Genomic DNA, 20,159 nt, shown 5'->3' with positions numbered 1-20,159 from the left:
TGGGGCAGAGGGAAGATACAGAAGGTAGTTATGATGGGGATTACTTTTCTAGTTGCAATTTTTATTTTTACAATAGTTGGCTTTGGCAAAAGTGATTTGGGCCTTTCTATATGGCATATTAATATGGACCCCTCTCCCAAGAATTTCCTTAACTGATGCCTGCTGTTTACTGGTTGACAAGAAATTCAAGGCATTACATACTGTTTAAAAAAAAAAAAAAAGCCTGTTGTATAAAATGGCTAATGTGCAGTCTTTCACTAAGTAAAGCTTAAAATGACCAAGATGCTGACTTACTGTGCTGGTACTAGCAGTTTTTGACTATACTTGCATAAGGATCTTGATACACATTTGGCATCACAAAGACATTCCTGTATAAGCCATCACAGTGTAGCCTCTAAATGCATGTTAAATGTATTACCATTGGATTTTTTGACTAAATCCTTTATTCACAAAACTCATAAAGAAATTATCAGTGGACCTGGCTAAATATCATTTGAAAAATTATAGGTTCCCTGTTACACAAAGCAATTAAAATAGTGCTACGAGAAATAAACTAATGGAAATTAAACCGCAGAGAATCTAAATGCATATACTATTAATGTTCTGTCTAAACTGCTCTGTAGTTTAATTTCCTGTAGCTTTTTTTTAAGTAGTAGTTTTTTTGATTACCTTATACATACCATATGGACCAAAACATTACATAAGATAACCCAATATTTAAAACTAAACAAACAAACATCCTATAGAAGGAAGGGAATTGGAGGAGGGGAGCGGGATTTGGGGGGTCATGATATTGTTTCATTTGTAAAAAATAGTTTGTTTGCTTTTTTGGGTTCACATTTATATGCATTAAGGATTAACCTGTTAATGTTTCTTGATGGTTTTTTTTAGTTTAATTTTTATTCTCCTTTAATGTAAAGTGGTTTAACAAAATAATTATTCGTTCCTTGACTTTTTGCACTGAAATGAAATTAGTCACTGTATCTAAAACCTCAGTACACACGGAAAGCACATTATTATTGAGAGGAAGTAGACAGGGACCTATATTAAGAAGAGAATATTTTATATCCAGATTTTTACACTACTACTAAAGACATTGGCTATATTAGTCTAAATTAAAAAAAACAGGATGAATAATTTTTCATTTTCTTCAGTACTGGAAACACTTTATTCTGGAGGTTTACTTTAGTTTGTCATAGCTTACATATTTATTTATACTATTAAAGTTCTGAATGACAAATATAAACAAACAAAATTTAAACGTGAAATAGGTGACCCAGATATTCCAAGCTTCTTTATTGTTCTTATAGGACTGCGTGCAGTAAGAACAGAGGTGATTGTGCAGTATTTAGCTATGGACTGATAGCTCCACCAGTAGCTGGTGTAAATTTTAGAAATACTAGGTATCTTGTGTATTGGGTAAATATTACTTATTGAGTATATACATTAAATTCTTTATGGTAACAAAAGTGATCTGACCTGTCAGCAAAGCTCTTCTCCGGGATCTACTCCTTGATACCCTCAGTTCAAAAGAAGAAAGGCGGAGGACAGCTAGTACTGGATTTGAAGTCCTACAGTTCTGTGATTCATTTCCTGTGTTAAGTTACAGGTATTGCAGATGGTGTTTGCTCAGTATTGGTTGCATTCAGAGTAGAGCTATCAGATTAACTAGCCTCTATAGATTTAGGTTCTAGCCTATCACTCTCTCTCAAAGATTACTCAGATTTATTCTAGGACATCATTATTTTCTTTATGCTGCTTTGCTCTTTGACCTCATCTCTGCAATTCAAGATTTTATCTTGGGGTATGTCTGTACTGCAGCTGGTGGCATGCTTCTCAGCTTGGATAGACAGATGCACGCTAGCTTTGCTTGAATGAGCGCACTAAAAATAGCAGTGTAGCTTGGATTAGCATGGGCGGCAGCTCAGGTTTAGCTGCCTGACCACAAACCTGCCCAGGCCCCCTGGGTAAGTACTCAGGTGGCTAGGAGTCGCCACCCGGGCTATTTCTCGCTGCACTGTTTAGCATGCTAGCTTGAGCAGAACTATTGTGTGTCTGTGTCTGTCTTCCGAAGCTCAGAAGCACACTCCCAGCTCCAGTGTAAATGTAGCCTTAGATCAGGCTGTTCTAATATGACGTAGTGGGACTGGCCTTTGGAGAGCTGCAGAATGATCCTGTGAGCTCTGGCATCTGGCCCACCATTTTTAAGTTCACCTCTTATATTGTAAATAAAACTAATTTAACAAAATACCTTCTCCAGGCAGTTTATAAAGGATGTCCTAATACCCGGAGCTGGAGAACTCATCTGGCTTTTTGGACCCAATTCCTTTGGAATTGCTTTACCAGTTTCACTTGGATGGAACAACCACTTTTGTCAAACCAAATCTCAGAGAAAACAGTAGAGCAATTCCAGTAGAATGGAGTCCCAAGACCTGATGAGTTCTCCAGTTTCTAGATCTTAGGATATCCTTTTTAAAACTTGGCCTGTGTGCAAAGAAACTCTTGTCTCCTTCTATGGGTGTTACATTCAACTTTAGCCCAGTATGAATTTCCTACAAGGAGGCCTATCATTGGGCGTCTCAGTCAGACAATTTCCTCTTAGACTGCAGAGAACTTTGAAAAGAGGAGTGGGAGTCTCGCTGGATGGTGATCCTCTCTGATGTCATTTGACAGGGATGGATGGAATGGAAGGAGATGTCCTGTTTAGCAGCTCAGCTCTGTTTTTCTGCCTTGTTCAACTGTATTCTCTCTCACTAAGCAATGAAATTTTGTTCTGTTTTCCTTCTAGAACTTAGTTCAGTGATGATTATAATTGGTCCTCATCGAAATATACAACAGCCCCCCTGGCACTTGTCTGCCTTGCCTGTAGACATACAGCATAGCAAGCCCTGTGGAGGGGAGCTTTAATCCTAATGAAATGGGCAGTCATCTGTTGACTATCAAGATGATGCGCCTGACAGTTTTCAGTCAGCAGTTGAGTTGTCACAACCTGTGGAATAGACAGGTAAAGCTAAAACAATAGATGGAGTATGATGAAAGGGTGGATTTAAAAATAGACCATTCCTATCTAGCCAAGTGTATTCCAAATACTTCAACTTTATTTTTCAGGTTATGTGACATCTGAAATCATTCATGTCATCAGGCCCTCATCTGAATTCCATCAAAATATGATACATAAATTGTACAAGAATAAAGAATATGCAGAAATTTGTTTTTTGTGTGGCATATAAGGTTCATCTTTAGGAGCGATTTCCAAGAGAACATTTCTTTTATCCAGTGGAGAATTTTCCTAACAATCCTATTTATAAAATTCCTTTATCAAATGTGAGTTGTTGACAGAATGGTTCTCCATCTGTCACACCACAACATAAACGAGATGACAGATCTTTATCTGTTGCATTTCTAAATGCTTTTTACTTTGAGTATTTAAGATATTGTTTTGTATTTGTTCTTTGGTTGACATGCACAGCTACAACCCTTAATGTCTAAAGATGAACTGTAGAATCAGGCTTCAGGGTATAACCTCATTTGTTTTAAGGTTTAGGTAAGAATTACTGTGTTCTTGTCCCTCTCCCCTTTTAACCTTCCTGCATGTGTGATGTGCAAGTGGTTCTGTTTGTTTAATCACTTTTTTATCCCTTTCCCTTGAAACCTCAGGTTCAAGCCACTGCCAAAGGCAGGATACTGTACTAGATTAACTAATGGTCTGATCTGGTTTGGCAAATTCTAATTTACCATTCTTGCCTGGATGCTTTTTAAAAATGCAAGCCAAACCACTGTGAAATATTGCCGAGTCTCCTTTTCTACTAATTTGTACATTTTTGACTCAACCATAAATTAAATTAGGTCTGAAACAAAAGAATACAGCCCTAAGGAATGTTAATACAATGTTTTAAGTAGTCAGGTGAATAGCTTTAATTAAGTACAGTAGGTACAAACTAGGAGAATGCACTATGGTGAGAGCTCCACAAAAGATAATACAATGTATGGGATCATTGCTTCACATTCACTCCATATACATAGTTCAACAGTCCTGAACTGTGAAGTAATATGTGCTGCTATCATAAAAGAAACTGCCAGAAGGCACATCCTAATGGTTCAACATCATTTCCTGACTTTGATGTTTCCAGTCAAGACAGTGACTGAATTCTGTCACAGGGGTTCTATCAGGTGGACTGTGCCTACCCCTCTGGCTCTGTATAACCCTAAATTTGTATGCTTAAAATCCATTTCAAACACATGGGCAGAAACTAATGAATTAGTCAATTCTTTGCCATGCTTGCTGTTTGTTAAAGGGCACTGTACTTTGCTTTGTAGTAAACCTACAGTTAGCAAACTTATGTTGTCTTGAGAATTGCACATTCCCAATTAAAAAAAAAATTTATTCAACACCTCATGTGATCTATTTCTAATTATCCTTCCCTTCCACTATTTTACATTCATTTTTTGTCTTAATAGATTTACAAACACTGTGCTTCTCAGTCAGTTAAAAAGATGAACAGTTTAGGATAATCAGGGTATTATGGGAATAATTCATAGTCCATTTAGAGGTTTTTTTTCCCCTTAAAACATAACTCCAGTCATAAATTATCTCATGGGTAGTGATGTAAACTAAACATGGCTTCACACAGTAGCTTGAGAACAGCTCAAAGGAAGTTATGTTTTATCCATAATTATCAGAGCTAGAGCAGGGTATGGTTTAGTGGTCAAAGAATCAGGTTTGGAATAACAGTATTCTGGAACCACAAGCAGAGTGGAGATTCAGGCAGACCATATCTTCCTTTCATAAGCAAAGTTACTGCTGAAAAAGGGTTAATTTCACTACCTCTGACTTTAGTGCGTTGAACTGCCTTTCTCATTGTGAGGGCACGTTAGCTTGTAGGGTTTTTGCATCATTCCTAATGGTTATCAGTGATTAATCTGATAAGGATATGTCTTTTCATCGTGTTGCTCTTATTAACCTACCACTGAAAAGAATTTAGGATGTTGTCTGGTGTTTTGAGAAGCAAAAGTCCAGGTAGCTCATGTGGTAAAGAATCACCTGTTGGAATGGAATAGAGAGAAACCTGGTTGAAGGACACTAGGTATATGCAGGACACATTGAGGTCTAGCAGACTTTTCATGCAATGGACCGTTTTCAACTCTGATACAGCTAGCGTCATGGAGGTTAGTTTTATCACTTACATGTCTAGCCATACTGTTTCCATGTATCTACCTGAGTGCCTCTGTAAATGAGCAGCATTATAAGGAAACCCTTTTCCTATTGGTAACTGCACAGAATCTCTAACCCACAAATTACTGCAGTCTTGGTTTAGCTTTATGAACTTCACACAAATACTCCTGTGTTTTGGGCACAGGAGAGATATATATTGTAGATGTTACAATAGTTTTTAATCTTTCTCTTGAGTCTTTGGTTGCCTACATTTGTACTTGAGGTATAAAACTCTCTGGACCTTCGTGTGTGGTTTTAGGATCTAAAAAGTAGTTTGAGTTAAAGCTAGGAGGAATGCGTGGGATTCTCCTCTTCTCCCTGACCAAATAGGTTTGTTTTTTTGTAGTTAAACAGTAAGCAGTACACTTGGGTCTTGTTTGGACCTAAGAAGAGTGATGAAATTACAAGTTTTGAACAGAGAAGAAATGGATTTTTGTTAAACCTGAGATGAGAACAATGTTTAGATCTGTGTCAGTATCTCAACACGAACCTCTAGAGGGTTTGTCACTGTACATTTACATACATTAGGAGCAACTTTTTTCTAACTTTTCCCAACAGTCCAGAGCCTGGAAAAAGCAATAATCAGCATTCCAGAATCTGAGTTACAAAACTTTCTTGGTAACGTTACTTCCTGTAAGATTCGAGAGTAGATTAATAGAATCAAGAGTTACATCAGTTAGAAAAGCCAATGCCTAAGGAGTTTTAATAGTCCTGTGTAGTTTAACTGAAAGATTTTTTGATACCTATCCAAACATTAGTAGCTCTGGCTACATACGTCACATGGATAGAGATATGGAGTTGCTACAGGGATGCTAGATTGACTGTCTGAGCATCCCCTTTCTATTTTCTTACCCAGAGATTCATCAGGGAACAACATCTAAGACAATGTTTTTGCTTGACAGTAATCTTTGTAATTCGTACAGCACCTAGCACAGTGTGGCCCTGAATGAGATGCTACTACAATATCTATGTTAAATAATAACAATTCTGGTAGGATTGAGTGCAGGATCCTGTCCGTTACTAGATAGTGAGCTTAAAATGTTAATTGGGTTTTTATTAATTCGTTACAAACACCAGAAGGAGGGAAAAAATGATAAATTACATATTGATAAAACAAATTGGGATATACAAGAAATATACCCCCCCAAAACACAGAATAAGCCTGTATGTTTCAGTTACATGAATTAATTTAATCTGTATAGTTTTCCATTTGTACATGCCAAAGGAGGTTTCTGTTCACTGGAAAAGGAAGCACTGTACATTTCCCTTCCCTTCTCCCCACTTCTCTGTGGTGAGGGAGAGAGGATCATGGGAGTTACAGCAAGTGTGTGGAGAATCTTACTAAAAAAGAAACTATTTAGCCAAATGCAGACACCCCAAGCAAAGTCTGAAGGTAATTAGTGAAGAATATATTTTGCCAATTTTCTTTCAAAAAAATAAATAGCCTAACAGTCGCATGAAATTTATGACTTAAAGACAGAGCAATGCAGTTGGTAAGCTGTACTGAGTTTAAAGCAAACGTCTAATGCAAGGTCTGTATCCAAAAATTTCCATAAATATTTACAATAATTATGAAAGCACTAGTCATTAATAGCATGACTCTTAATCAGCTAACAGTCTTTTTTTTTTTTTTTTTTAAGCAGCAGTGAACTAAGCCAATTTAAGTTGGCTAAATTTGAAAGATTATGTGAAGTATTCAGAAAAATATGAACAGTTAAGTAATGAGAGTTTGGTTTATGTTGTTCCTGGCAATTAACTGGTGTTTATCACTTGAACATATTGCTTATGTAGTTATTGTATTGCACTGACTTGAGAGCAAATCTTAAGCTTTTCTTGAAAGTGAAGGTTGCACTGCTATTTAAGCTCTATTTGGACAATACTCATTTGTAACAAGCACACATTTAACTGAAACAGATTGAAAACAGGAGGACTCTTAGAGTAGAAGAATTTGTATTTTGAAAACTTGCCCACTACTATCCTTTGTTTCTGAAGTTATAGTAAACTAATGTAATCTTACAGCTCTAGCTAGCTTCTGCTGTTTTGTAGATAATAGATGTGATTTAAGGGAATATATTCCTTCTACTTGGTCCAAAGGTGTAAAAACTCAAGGTAAAAAGCATTTACCCTGAATAAACAAAATTTATATTGTGTTAAACTCAGTTGTAATTAGGGTGTGAAGTCAACAAATTTGCTGGAAAATAGTCTCATTGGAGAGGCATTGGTAATGACAGCACTTTAAAGAGAGATTGAAGCCAGTTTCCAATTTAGTGGCTTACTCATAAATTATATTAATATTGTCTACTAAGCATATAAGAAAAACAGATAGTTTTAAGCAAGTTTTCATCTTGCTTTAATGTTTCTTCAAGCCTTTTCTATGAGGCCCTCTTACTGGTGCTTTCTCTGAGACTTTTTCAGCAGGATTGGCATTTTCAAAACTAGGATCAGAAAAAAAATCTTGAATTACTTTATAATTTGAGGGTCAAGAATACTTTACTGCATGAATTTTTAGATGGTAAGTGGAACAGGTGGCACCTCTCCTAAGAAAAAAGGCTGATTACATCTTTAAAGATTGGCAGAGGCATGTGGATACAAGATAAGATCTTGCAGATTAAAATTTTAACACCGTATGCCTTTCAGGGTATAACTAAAAAGAGAAAGGAACATATAATGGAGAAGATTCCATATTTCATAGACAAACTTGTTTAGATCAGCCCATCTGTAGGTTGCCCTAATGAAGATTCCAAGCAAAGGTCAGCTCAAGGCAAGGTAGAATTGCAGAATCTCAAAGTTACATGCTGCAGGGAGCATTGCTTTACTTATTCTTACATTCAGGAATGTAACTGCATTTTATTGATTACCTGAAGAGATTTTTATACGGAATTGTTTCATAGTGTGTTTTTACTTATAACTATAGAAAGTATATCATTTCACCAATGTGCAACTTACCTGCGGAACCAAGATTGATAAAAGGCTTATTTATTGCATTGTTTAAGAACTCTACAATGCTCAGAGAAGTGGTGAGAAAAATACCAACGTGGGTTTAAAGACTGCTTTGTGAAATTGTTCTAAGCTGGCAAATAATGCTTTGCTTTCTTTGACATCTGTTAAATAACTGAATATAGCTAAATTCAGATCAGCCACAAGGGAATTCTGTTCTGTTCATCAGTTTCCCTTTTCTAAGCAAGCACTTTTGGAGGGGACTCTTTTTATAGAAGAACTCTTTTAAAGGATTACCACATTACTTATTTTGCAGCAGTTGCCTTTATGTGGATATATTGTGTCTTCAGTGGCCTAAAATGTAGGATTTTTATAATCTTAGACATGTATCTGAGTATTTTGTAAGACTAATTTTGTTTATAAAACGTAAAGAAGTCAGTTTAAGAATGGTGGGCTAGCTGCCGGGGACTGCCTACACCGCTGCTACTCTCTAAAAGCCAGTCCCCTGGAGTCTTATTAGAAGACCCTCTGAGGGGCTGTTGCAATTTGTGCAAAGCTGTACCAGCCCCAACAAACCTAAAATGTAGCCAAGGATCAGTATGGAGTAATCATTCTGCTCATGCCCCCTTTCCTGCAGCTGTGCCCTTTCATTCCTGCTGTAGGAGCAGCAAGTAGGGGGAGTGGTGTAAAAACACTGACTGGCTCTGTCGTTGGAAGGTTATTTGAGGTGGGAGGTGATCCTCCATGGACCAGTTAAACTAGTTCTAAGGTCAGCTTGCACTGATAGTGTGGCACAAAAGAGCCACACTACACTGGAGGACATATCCTACCTAAAGTGTGGTTTTTTGTATGTGCCATTTTCAACTACAAAAAAAATCAAGTGTTAATTTATACTAAACAAATATGCTTCACTCAAACTATAACTTTGAGAACCTTCTGAAATCCCAAATTATTTGGCAAACAAACCTATCCAAATTATGAGACCAAATGAGATAATAGTTTTGAACTCAAATAGCTTAAAATCATTATATATGCCTTCCTACTGAAGTTTAGAGCCCTGCACTAGCTCCATATGGTGAAGGGCTGGGACAAAAACTAAATGAACTGGAAATCATGATTTCTTGGCATAACTGCAAATAGTACAGTTCTCCCACATGCCTTCCCTTATTGTCTCTGAGTCAAATACTTCTGTCTAAGATCCCCTTGTTAGCCCACAGAACTACTCAGTGCCCCCTTTAACTCTCTTCTGTTTTAGAAAAGAACACTTATTTTAAAAAATCTTTCCTTCTTCTGAACTGTTTTCTCTGGCAATATTAATACATAAAAAATATTTTAAAAATGATAAACTCCCTTGCTCCAATTTGTCTCTCAAATGGCAATAAACCATGTATTGGTGTACATTACCAGGCTATCAGTAAATTCCTATGGTGGTTGAATGTACTCTGCCTTTAGCCTACTGCCTCACAAAGCACTTGGTGTGCAACAACGGACTATTAGTGCACATCCTGCTGTGGTTTACTGCTTAATTCTTCTCAGTGTAACCAAAGAGATACAGCCATAGCCACTCAAGAGTGAAACTGCCATTTCTAAAAGGCCACCCACTGCTTGAATGTGATACGTGACAGAATTCTACCAGCCTATTATCTATTTCACTGACTGCCAAGTTATTGACTGTAAAAGTTTTTAATGCAAAAGTGAAAACTATCAGTAATCTTGTAGACATGTCAGAAGCCACAAATCTGCTACTGATGATAAAGTAAACCGCAACTCAATGTATCAGTAATTCAGGCAATACCTTTTTCCATTTTCAGAGTAAAATGTCTTGCTTAACGCTGCTTGAGCAAGTCCCTGCATGCCTCCAACGCCATGTATTAAAGTCAACACAATGGATCTGAGCTGTGAGTCAATATAGTATCAGAATGCACAAAGGCTGTTCGTGCAGTTTTGTTATACGTATTGGTACTAAATTATTCTGTGATATACTAAGGGGTGTCCCCCTCATCTGTCACTTAGACAGACAGCCAATCCAGATGAAGAGCTTTCATGCCTAGGCATTTCCTCTCCTTGCCAGCAGGCAGTGTCTCCTAGTTATTTCTGCCTCGGTCTGCACCAGCAACCACCCATGTCATTGTGACCCATACAAATGTCATGATTTCTCTGGAGCAATGTGGAAGAAGAACAACTTCCTCACAAAACCAGCTGGATCAAGAATATCTTTTCTGTATCTCTTCTGCCCTTGTTTGCTGGATCATTATTTCCATTTGCCTACTCCTATCTGATAGGCTAGGGCCGTTGCTAGGGTCAGTAGTGACAGTGGACAGGTCTATTTGAAGAAGTATTTTTTAATGGTTTTATAGTAAATGTACTCCCAAAAAAACCTGTGATAGTGAGCTATAGAGGCCTTTACCCAAATTAAAAAACATAATCCAAAGGAAAGCTAGCAGTTGCTCCTTGCACACATTAGAAAATAACTTATCAAAATCAAGCCTAAATAGTACCCTTTTCATCTACAGAAAAATCAACTTTTCCGAGCCTGTCTCCCCCTAAAAGCCTGGGGAAAACAGATGGGCTTTGAAGTGTGGCTTGGGCTGAACTTCTCAGGCTGTTGGGGACAGTCGGGAGAGGAAGAGCAGGTTCCAAAACCGAAGCCCCCTCCCAGAGAGCGCCCTGGTGCTAAGACCCTTTTGCTTTTAGTAATATCAGAGGGTTCCATCTTGAGCACCCCCACTAAACACTGTTGCGCTGCTGTGGCAGCAAGGCAGTGGGAGAGAGATGGTCTTTCAGATAAGCCAGTCCCAAACCACAGAGAGATTTATAGGTGAACACTAATAGGTGGCTAGAGCAGAAAGCAGTATCTTTCCAATTTCCAGTCTCTTCCCCCACAAGGAATTTCCTCTCCTCATCAAATCACTCACCAAAAGGTATAAGCCTCTCAGGCCTGCCCTGCCCCCCTAGGAGGATCATCATAAACACCTCTCTCTGCTACTGTGGTTGAGCTTGGTGAATAAAGCTCCCCTGCAGGAGAAAAAACAAATCTCTTATCATGGATTCCACTCAGTTCATAAAAATATCAAGTCCATGTCAATCTCCCTGCCCCACATACTGAAAAATTGAGGTTCCCAAACTTCTTCAAGTGTGGATCACCTCTTAGGAGCTGTCCAGGAGACTCTATTTTCCTGTTCCCGGTCACTCTGATCTCCTTGCTTTCCATTTGCAATTCCAGTGTCTCTGACACTTACTTCTATAGAATTACTTTAATTTTGTACAGAAGAAGAAGTCAGGACTGAGCAGCTCGTGTTCTGTAAATACCAGGCATATACAGACCTTTTTAGAAGAACTATGATAAGCAGATTCACCCGCTCCCTCAAGCCTTAGGGATAATTGTTTCCCCTTCCCCTATTCATAAATAATCACCCATCTCTCTCCTATCTGAACTCTACCCCCTACTGGTCTGTATGCATGATGGGAGGGATTTAAGACTTGCACCCAACTAATTGTGTGGTGGGCAGAAGCCAATCTGAAATTGTGATGCTGTGGTGGCTCTAGGCCAAATCTCAGTGATGACTTTGACTTTATTTTGGTCTATGTATTCAGGCCTGCTGAGAGAGATTTGGGGCCGCCCTGGTACATGATGTTTCCTGGGGCCTCAACCCCTCTGATTTCACCCCAGTTACAGATAGACTGGGGACCCCTCTGAGCTCAGGGCACTGGTACAAATGACCCTTATCCTCTGTGAGGCTTTCTGGCTTAGGGGTGATCATTTATGATTATGAACATTGCAAAGTTACAACAAACCTTACATGGCATGTTTTGCAAGATAGCTTCGGAAAAGTTATGATTTACTGTATATGATGAGCTCATCTGTATGTGTGTATCATCTTTGTATTGTAAGCTATGGAATATGTATGATATTTCTGTATCTAAAACTTGTGCTGTGCTACTGGGTGACACCCCCAACAGGTTAGAATCAGCCCTGTCCAGCCTGATTGAGGGCCAATCAAGAGCCAACAGCTATACAATGAGTCCAGGGAGAGAAGCTGGGGGCTATGACATGGGGACTATGCCTATATGTCCTGGAGTGATCAGGACATGTAGGGACATGGCTGTGAACAGGGAACTCCAAGTGTTTTTTCATGCATATGTGCTGTGGGCTTGTTTGAAACAGGCCGCATGGCAAAAGGACGTGAAAGGCAGCTGCACCATTTTCATCTTGTCTTCATTTCTGCTTCGTACCTCTGGATCAACTACTCTACATCTGAAGCTGTGAAGCAAATGACTGAGACCCATCTAGTACTCCAGAGGGACTGTATAAGCCTGCAAACTCCACAATTCTGATAAGAATCTGAAATATGTGGACTTTGAAGTTATCTGTAGGTATCTAATTTCTTTGATCAAACAGCTGTTTTCATATTTGTTTCTTTCCTTTTATAACAAACCTTTAGTTTTAGATACTAAAGGATTGGCTGGCAGCATGGTATTTTGGGTAAGAACCAAACCTATATTGATCTGGTAATGTGGCTGACTCTTTGGGATGCAAGAACATTTTATACAGTGAGCAGAGTTTTAAATAACTTCTCACTTTACTGGATCTATTCGCTGATTGGGATCCAGAGACTGAAATGCAATAAAGGGGGCTGTGTATTTGTTTTTGGGGGCTTCTTGATAACCAGTGTGGGGGAATCAGGAGCACTGTTTGTGATTGGTTGGGGAAATTAACTTCAGTGTTAGCCACCAGTTTCGGGAGAATCTGCTCTCATTTTTGCAGCCTTCTCTGACCTTGGCATTTTCAGGTGCGCTACCCTAGGCACATACAGGTCACATGCTCCTTTTGATAGCCTTTATATATATATATATATATATATATATATATATATATATATATATATATATATATATATATATATATATATATATATAAGTAAGATTTAAGAGGCAATAATTGCTAAGAGTACTAACGTCACGAATACTGTCGGGCATGTATATGTTATGCATCCCCCTTGGTGACCAATCCACAGAGGATTTGAGCCTGTTACAACCCCTACAACCTGTACAGAGGCTGTACAGCCTTGAGCTGTAGAGACTTTAGCTGTGGAGATCCCTGGCTCATTCCTTGATATGAGCCACAATGACTACTGTGATCCATGCCCATGTCTAATAAAACAATTCACTGCTTCCTGTTGTACCATCCTGCCTGACAAAATTTGGCATCTGAATAAGACAGGGTATATAGAACACAATCAAAGTTTATTTCCAGATTTGTGGTTATTTTTGTCTTTGTTTTTAAGTAGCTACTGACCTGCCTGGGCATAGAATTCTAATTTTGAAGATTTTGTTATAGAGCACTGTAATTACTTTTATTAAATCAGGTGAATTAGGGAGAGCTTTTATTTGTATTTGGCATTGAATCTCCCTGAAAATGAAACAAACACATTTAAACTAAGTAAATAATATAAAGAATATCATCTCTATATCTCAAAAATCCTTTCTTTCTTTTGTAATGTGTGCCAGTTTCTAAATAAACTGACTTAACAGCTGCCTCGCATGCATTATAGTTTCCTTCAGAGATTTCATGAGCTTTAGTTAGAAATTTTCTGTGAAGGACAACACTTAAGGTATTTTTATTTAAGCACGTGTACAATGCTTGCAGCATCCAGGGCTGAAACTGTATATCTTTTAAAATCTTCCTTGGTGGCCTAAAAATCTGTCATTCACAACAAAATTATATCAGTGTTAACAGTGAAAAGCTAGTTAAACTTTAAAAAAGCTATTGTGAATATTTTTACACATGCAGGCCAACATTTTCAAAAATTGCTTACTCTTGGATTCCTAATGATGGACTTCTCGAAAGCAGCTTGGTGATTTAAGAGGAAAAGTCCCATTGACTTCAAACTGAAAATTGTATTGGCGGAGTATAGCGTCAGTGCTTTTCAATTTTCTTAACTTGCTGTAGTTCATTGTGTTAGAAGGTGATGTTGGCTGCAAATATAATGCTAGCTAGACTTATCAATTTTGTGTTTTAAGTTTGAGTGGTTCTCACAAAAGGAATGTTAATGAGGCCCTGGACTTGTCTTTGAGCTCAGATGAGCACCTTAAATGATAAACCTCTTAGTAGAAAATATGTATGTAAAAGTTGAAATTTTACTAACCATTAAGAAACTAATTAAAGGAAACAAGTATAAAACATGGTCTTTAGCAATTTGACTGTAAAAAGGGGAAAAGTAGAGAACTAGTAACATGTAAATTAAAAAACCTGATTTAAATGAAAAAATATTGTTTTAAATAAATATTTTAAATCATATTTTTGCATCCTGGGTCCATGAAAATGAAATGCTTAGGTGTAAGTAGAAGGTGATAAAGAAAATAGCGGAGATCTGTATCACTTCTGTACACCTAATGTTAAGCACAGCATTTTTAGACTAGCTGTACAATTTAAATGTTGCATTATAAAACAGAACAGCATTATACATCACTGATGTATTCCACAGAAACGCTTAGGCTTGCAGCTGCCAGCTATACTCCTTTGCCATATTACATAAATATGTTTAATTTGTTTTTCCATAAAACAGTTTATGGATCATCTTCTAGCTTGCACTCAGTTGCTTAACCCCCAGTTTGCTAAGATGTGCACAACAAAATTATAGTATTTGAATAGATATTTTTGGTATTATACCAATTTTATCCTACAGATTGCAGCAAATGTTCAAGAAACTGAAGTCTGCCACTAAGACTACAATTAAAACTGTCACATAAATCTATCTGCCTCAAGCTATGCTACCTGGCACACCTTTTTCCTCAAGCTTAAAATGTGCTGCCTTGAAATTTGTAGGTAATACTTTTATTTTGTTATGGGCCAGGCTGTGACCAGTGCTATGCACGTATGGGGTGGGGGCAATAAGGTACTTCCTTACTCCCCTGTGTAGCTACCATTCTAATCACAGTGTTGCAGAGCGTCTACTTCCTGTCCTTTGGTGGTGGCAGGAGCTATGCAGAGCCTTGACTTCTCTCCCCTCCTCTACTTATTAGCTATTGCAGCTGAGCTAACACGGAAGGGGAAGTAATCTGTACAAGGTAGGGGGCTAATTGAAACTCTTTCCCCTTTCATTTGCCCCTACTACAGCAAGGAGGAAGCTAGGGACCATTTAAAGACTAGGCAAACCCGGGAGCATATTATGACAGCTTTAAAAAGGGGGAAAAGGAGGAGTTGGAGAACTATAGACCAGTCAGCCTGATCTCAATACCTGGAAGCTACTAGATCAATGTATAAAACATTCCATTTGCAAATTCTTGGAGGATGAAAGGGTGGTCACTATCAGGTAGCATGGATTTACCAAGAATAAATCATGCCAAACCACCCTGATTTCCTTCTTAACAAGGTAACTGGTTTGGTGGTGAGGGCAGTGGTTCCCAAACTTTTCTCTGCTGTGGTACACCTTGATACCTTTAATTATTTTGTGGCACACCACCATATAGTCTCCAAATTAACTCATGAATATTCATGAGCCAATTCAGCACTTTTCAAGTAGTTTTTTAAAAAATTCCGCAGCACGCCAGTGGGGAAACACTGGTTAGCAGAATGTGGTGAACATAATGTACCTGGACTTTAGCAAGGCTTTTGACACAGTCCTACATGACATTCTCATAAGTAAGCTGGAGCAATGCAGGCTCGGTAGAACTACCATTAAGTGGATACACAATTGGTTAAACAACTGCAAACAAAGAATAACTATTAATGAAATAAAGTGAGATAGAAACGACATATCAAGTGGAGTTCCATGGAGATCTATTCTGGGTATGATGTTGTTTAACATCTTTATAATGACCTGAATGTAGGAATAAAGAGCATACTGGTCAAATCTGCAGCTGACAAAAGCCAGGGGCAGGGACGTGCCAAATTTTTAGAGGATAGAACTAAAATTCAAAGGGATCTTGATAAATTGGAGAACTGGGCTATAGATGATAAAATGAAATTGAACACAGACAAATGCAAGGTGCTACACTTAAGAAAGAAAAACCAAATGCACAAATACAGAATGGGGGAGAGGGAGGGAACTGGCTTGGCAGCAGCATTGCTGAGAAGGATCTGGGAGTTGTGGTGGATCACAACTTCAACATGAGTCAACAGTGCAATGCTGTTGCAAAAAAAAGCAAAAACAGTTTTGCGTTCCATTAACAGGCATAGCATAGAAGTCATGAGAGATGATAGTACCACTCTGCATGGTGCTGGTTAGGTCTCAGCTAGAGTACTGTGTCTGATTTTGGTCAACACTGTATAAAAAAGATGCAGAGAAATTGGAAAGGATCCAGAAGCCAGTGACAAAAATGATCAAAGGGATGGAAAGCAAGCCATATGAGCTAAGGCTGAAGGAACTGGGTATGTTTAGTTTGGAAAAGAGGCGATTAAGAGGGGGACATGATAGGTCTTCAAATACTTGAAAGGCTGCCATAAGAAAGATGGAGAAAAATTGTTCTGTCTTGCCACAGAGGGCAGGGGCAATGGGTTCAAATTACAGAGTAGCAGATTGAGATTAAATTTTAGGAAAATCTTCCTAACAGTAAGAACAATAGGACAATGGAACAAACTGCCTAGAGAAGTCATGGCATCTCCTTCACGAGAGGTTTTCAAAATGAGACAGGATAGCCATCTGTCCTGGATGGTTTAGACCAGTGGTTCCTAACCGTGACCCCATTTGGAGTCGTAATGATGAAAAATGGGGTCGCAGAGACGCTCGACAGCTCCCAGCCGGGAGCACTGGGCAACGTGGGGCTAAGATCCAGCCTGCTTGGGGCAGCAGTGGCACCAGCCCGCCCAAGTCACGGGCAGGCAGCCTCACTCCTCCCCTTTCGCTTTGTGTCCTCCCCGCCGCGGTGACGACACCCAGCAGTGCCCGGCGTGGGGCGGCAGCCCTGAAATGGGGGGAAGCACGGCTGGGGCTTCCATGAGAGATGGGAGTGTCAGTGCTGGTTGTGGGGCTGCTTAGGGCAGGAGAGCGGAGAGGGGATGTGGTCACAATGTTGTGGATGGGGCTTAAGTGAGATGAATGAGGATATTTACTGCAAGGCACTAAAGAGGTGCAGTGTGGCAAAACTTGCAGCCCAGGGGAAAAGGATTAAGGTGGCTTTAAGTCATTTTGTATTCTCCAGTGTCTGGGCTGATGTGGGAGCCAGAGCCACCCATAGCAAAACTGAGACAGCACCGAGGAACAGCCTACGTTACAGCAGTCTGTTGCTGGATACCTATACATAGCAGCAGTGCCCAAAATCTCTGCAGTGTGCCCCCTTCCTACACTTTTAAGTCTCAATTTAGCAACTGTGAAATCTAGGGTTGTTTAACAGTGTGACCGCAAAGTAAATATCCACAGTTAAAGCAAAAGTAATAAATGTCACATAAATGGATTTAATAGCTAATTTAGGCTTTGTATTCAATGTTGTATTTTTTATTTAAAAAGATGTTACAATGATTTTAAATGTTTTAAATGAAAAATATAAATACCATAAGCATTGCAATGCCCTGACTTGTCTGCTGGGATCACCAAAAATTTTCAGTGTTTAAATGGGGTCACGCTGAGCAAAAGGTTAGGAACCCCTGGCTTAGACACAACAAATTCTGTATCATGGCAGGGGGTTAGACTAGATAACCCTTGCAGTCCCTTCTAGCTCTGTGGTTCTATGATTCTGTGACACCATATGGTTACATGTGGAGAAGCACAAGTGCATACTGCCCATTACTTGGGTTTTGTGACTGACGAAGCCACAGTCTAGCCCTATGTAATCCAGGCCAACCACCTGAAATACTTACATTTTCTAATTTCTAATAATTACATTTCTCCAGGGAAGAAGGATACTGTGTAAAACTAAACACAGAATGAGCTAATCCCAAACCAGCCATTTTAACAAATAAAACTAGACAAAGAGGAGATAATGCCAAAGAAAAGAGCAGAAACGGGAGACACAATCATTAGATGTTCTGACCCAAGAAAGGCCTTTAGAGAGTTACTGCTGGGTGTACTCAGAGGGGGAGTTACTTAGATGAAGTCCATGAAATGAGTAGGCCTGATGCCTCTAGCCTGATCAAAGCAAAACCTTAGCAGAGAAACCTAGGACAGTAGAGATGGTTGTTCTTCTACCTAGATTAAGAACTTTCATTGTGTGAAAGCAGGAACCATTGGTTTATCAGCAACCAATGCCAATAGCAGAGCACCTGTGTTACCAAAGAAGGTGTTGCCTTCTGCAACTTTTGGATCAATTTATGGAGAAGCCCAATTTAAGAGCAAATTACAATAACCTAGCCTAGAGGGGATAAGCATATGGATGATCTACATATGGGAGAGGTGGCATAAAATGGAAGAGGCAATTGCTCTAATACAGAAAACCTAGTTTATTAAAGACCATCAGGGAGATAGAAGAGCAGCAGCTGGGTCCCTATGAAGTTTTCAGTCCAGTAAGCATAAAATCCCTCAGTTCTGCTCTTTTACTCATTCCGTAGCAGTGAATGTTGAGGATTCAACTTTTCTTCAAATACCCCATCCTCTTCTTGTTGCATGCTGCCGAGTCCAAGATGAAGGATGAGAGATGGGAATCAACCTGGTTAACTGCCACATCTATGTTGTCTGTCTCTGCTCTTTCTGTGATGGCACCCCTCTTTGGTTAGCCAGCTCTTCTTTTCTTCACTAGGAAAAAAAGGTTACTAACTTGAGGTAAAATCCGAGTGAAGACAAGGTAATTTGTCCAAATGAGTTAGCAAGCTGAGTTAAAGACAAGGCTCCCCAAATTGCCTTGTCTTCACTCGGATTTTACTCTGTGTTAGGTAACTCAAGTTAACACACCTTTTTTGCCTAGAGAGGATGCTCCCTCTGGGATATGCATACTGGGGGTATATCTACACTGCTGGGGCTGTGCTGGCACTGCAGGATCAATGCCGTGGGATCGATTGAGCGGGCAGTGGAGATCCGCTCAGTTGATCCCGGAAGTGCTCTCCAGTTGACACTGTAAAGGCTGCACCGAGTGGAGGGCATTTCCCATTGGCACAGTGCAGTGGAGACACCGCAATAAGTGAAAGTTAGTAAGTCGATGGGAGATAATGCAAGCTGCACTACGTAGCTTGCGTTATCTCCCATCGCCGGCAGTGTAGACCAGGCCTTAGACTAAAGAGAAGTGGTAGGGAAGGACACATAAGCATTTTCCTTTTCCTGAAACACCTAAACAAAAACATACCTGTGAGCAATCCCACTCATGTCACTTCATCAAGCTGCTTTTCTCTTAGAACAAACAAACAAGTGATTACGATAGTTAGATTAATGAAGGTAACCGAATAGGGGGAGTCCAATAGCTAGTGCTAACTGTTGCAAATGGGTGAAACCCAAAATGAACTAGGGCTGCACACACAAAGTGAGAATAAGATGATGTATAGAGGCTGCTGGAGCCTGTAACTTCCTTTATCTAAAAGTGGAAGTAGTGGCAGCCTCCCTAATCAGGTATGGTAGGTTCCCCATATATTAAGTGGCCCTCCCTGTGTTTCGAACTTTGGGCCAGTACTGCACTTCGAAGTACAAGTCAACATGTAGTTCAGAAGATGGAATTCTGTATAGTTAGGTAGATGCTAGAACACAGAGAGAATAAGAATATATACCATCTTTAGTGAACCATTAACATTGTTCATGGAACTTTAACTCTGGATTTGAAGATTTTCAAGCAGTTGTTTAATTATTCTAACATTAGAATGCTGTAGTTTAAAAAAACAAAACAAAAAAACAAGCAAACAAAAAAAGCCCCCAAACCCAAATTTACCAGAATTTTATTTTTTTTAAATGTTGTCTTTACAATTTTAACTCTCATCACAATTTTTGTTTCAGAACTTCAAAGTTATAACCCCTAAAGATCTGTAAAAACTTGATACAGATGGATTATATACAACTGTGTAAATACAGTCCCTACACTAGTCCTTTTATAAAGCTGCTCGAGGATTACCACTAAATATTTTTTCACTGTCTTGAATGTGAGCTTCTTAAATTTT

The 20,159-nt window shown here is 39.1% G+C and overlaps 1 protein-coding gene across 1 annotated transcript in view; it reads left to right on the top strand.

The window, feature by feature from the left end:
* Positions 1 to 20,159, top strand: part of FAM171A1 (family with sequence similarity 171 member A1) — a 117,606-nt gene that overhangs the window by 23,425 nt on the left and 74,022 nt on the right. The gene's annotated exons all lie outside the window — the stretch shown is intronic.

This window comes from Emydura macquarii, unplaced genomic scaffold, assembly GCF_026122565.2.
Source record: "Emydura macquarii macquarii isolate MOO-44397 ecotype Brisbane River unplaced genomic scaffold, CSIRO-AGI_Emac_v2 contig_2422, whole genome shotgun sequence".
NCBI classification, from domain to species: Eukaryota; Metazoa; Chordata; order Testudines; family Chelidae; genus Emydura; species Emydura macquarii.
Note: the sequence above shows the minus strand (reverse complement) of the source record. Positions and strands in the feature narration are given on the sequence as shown.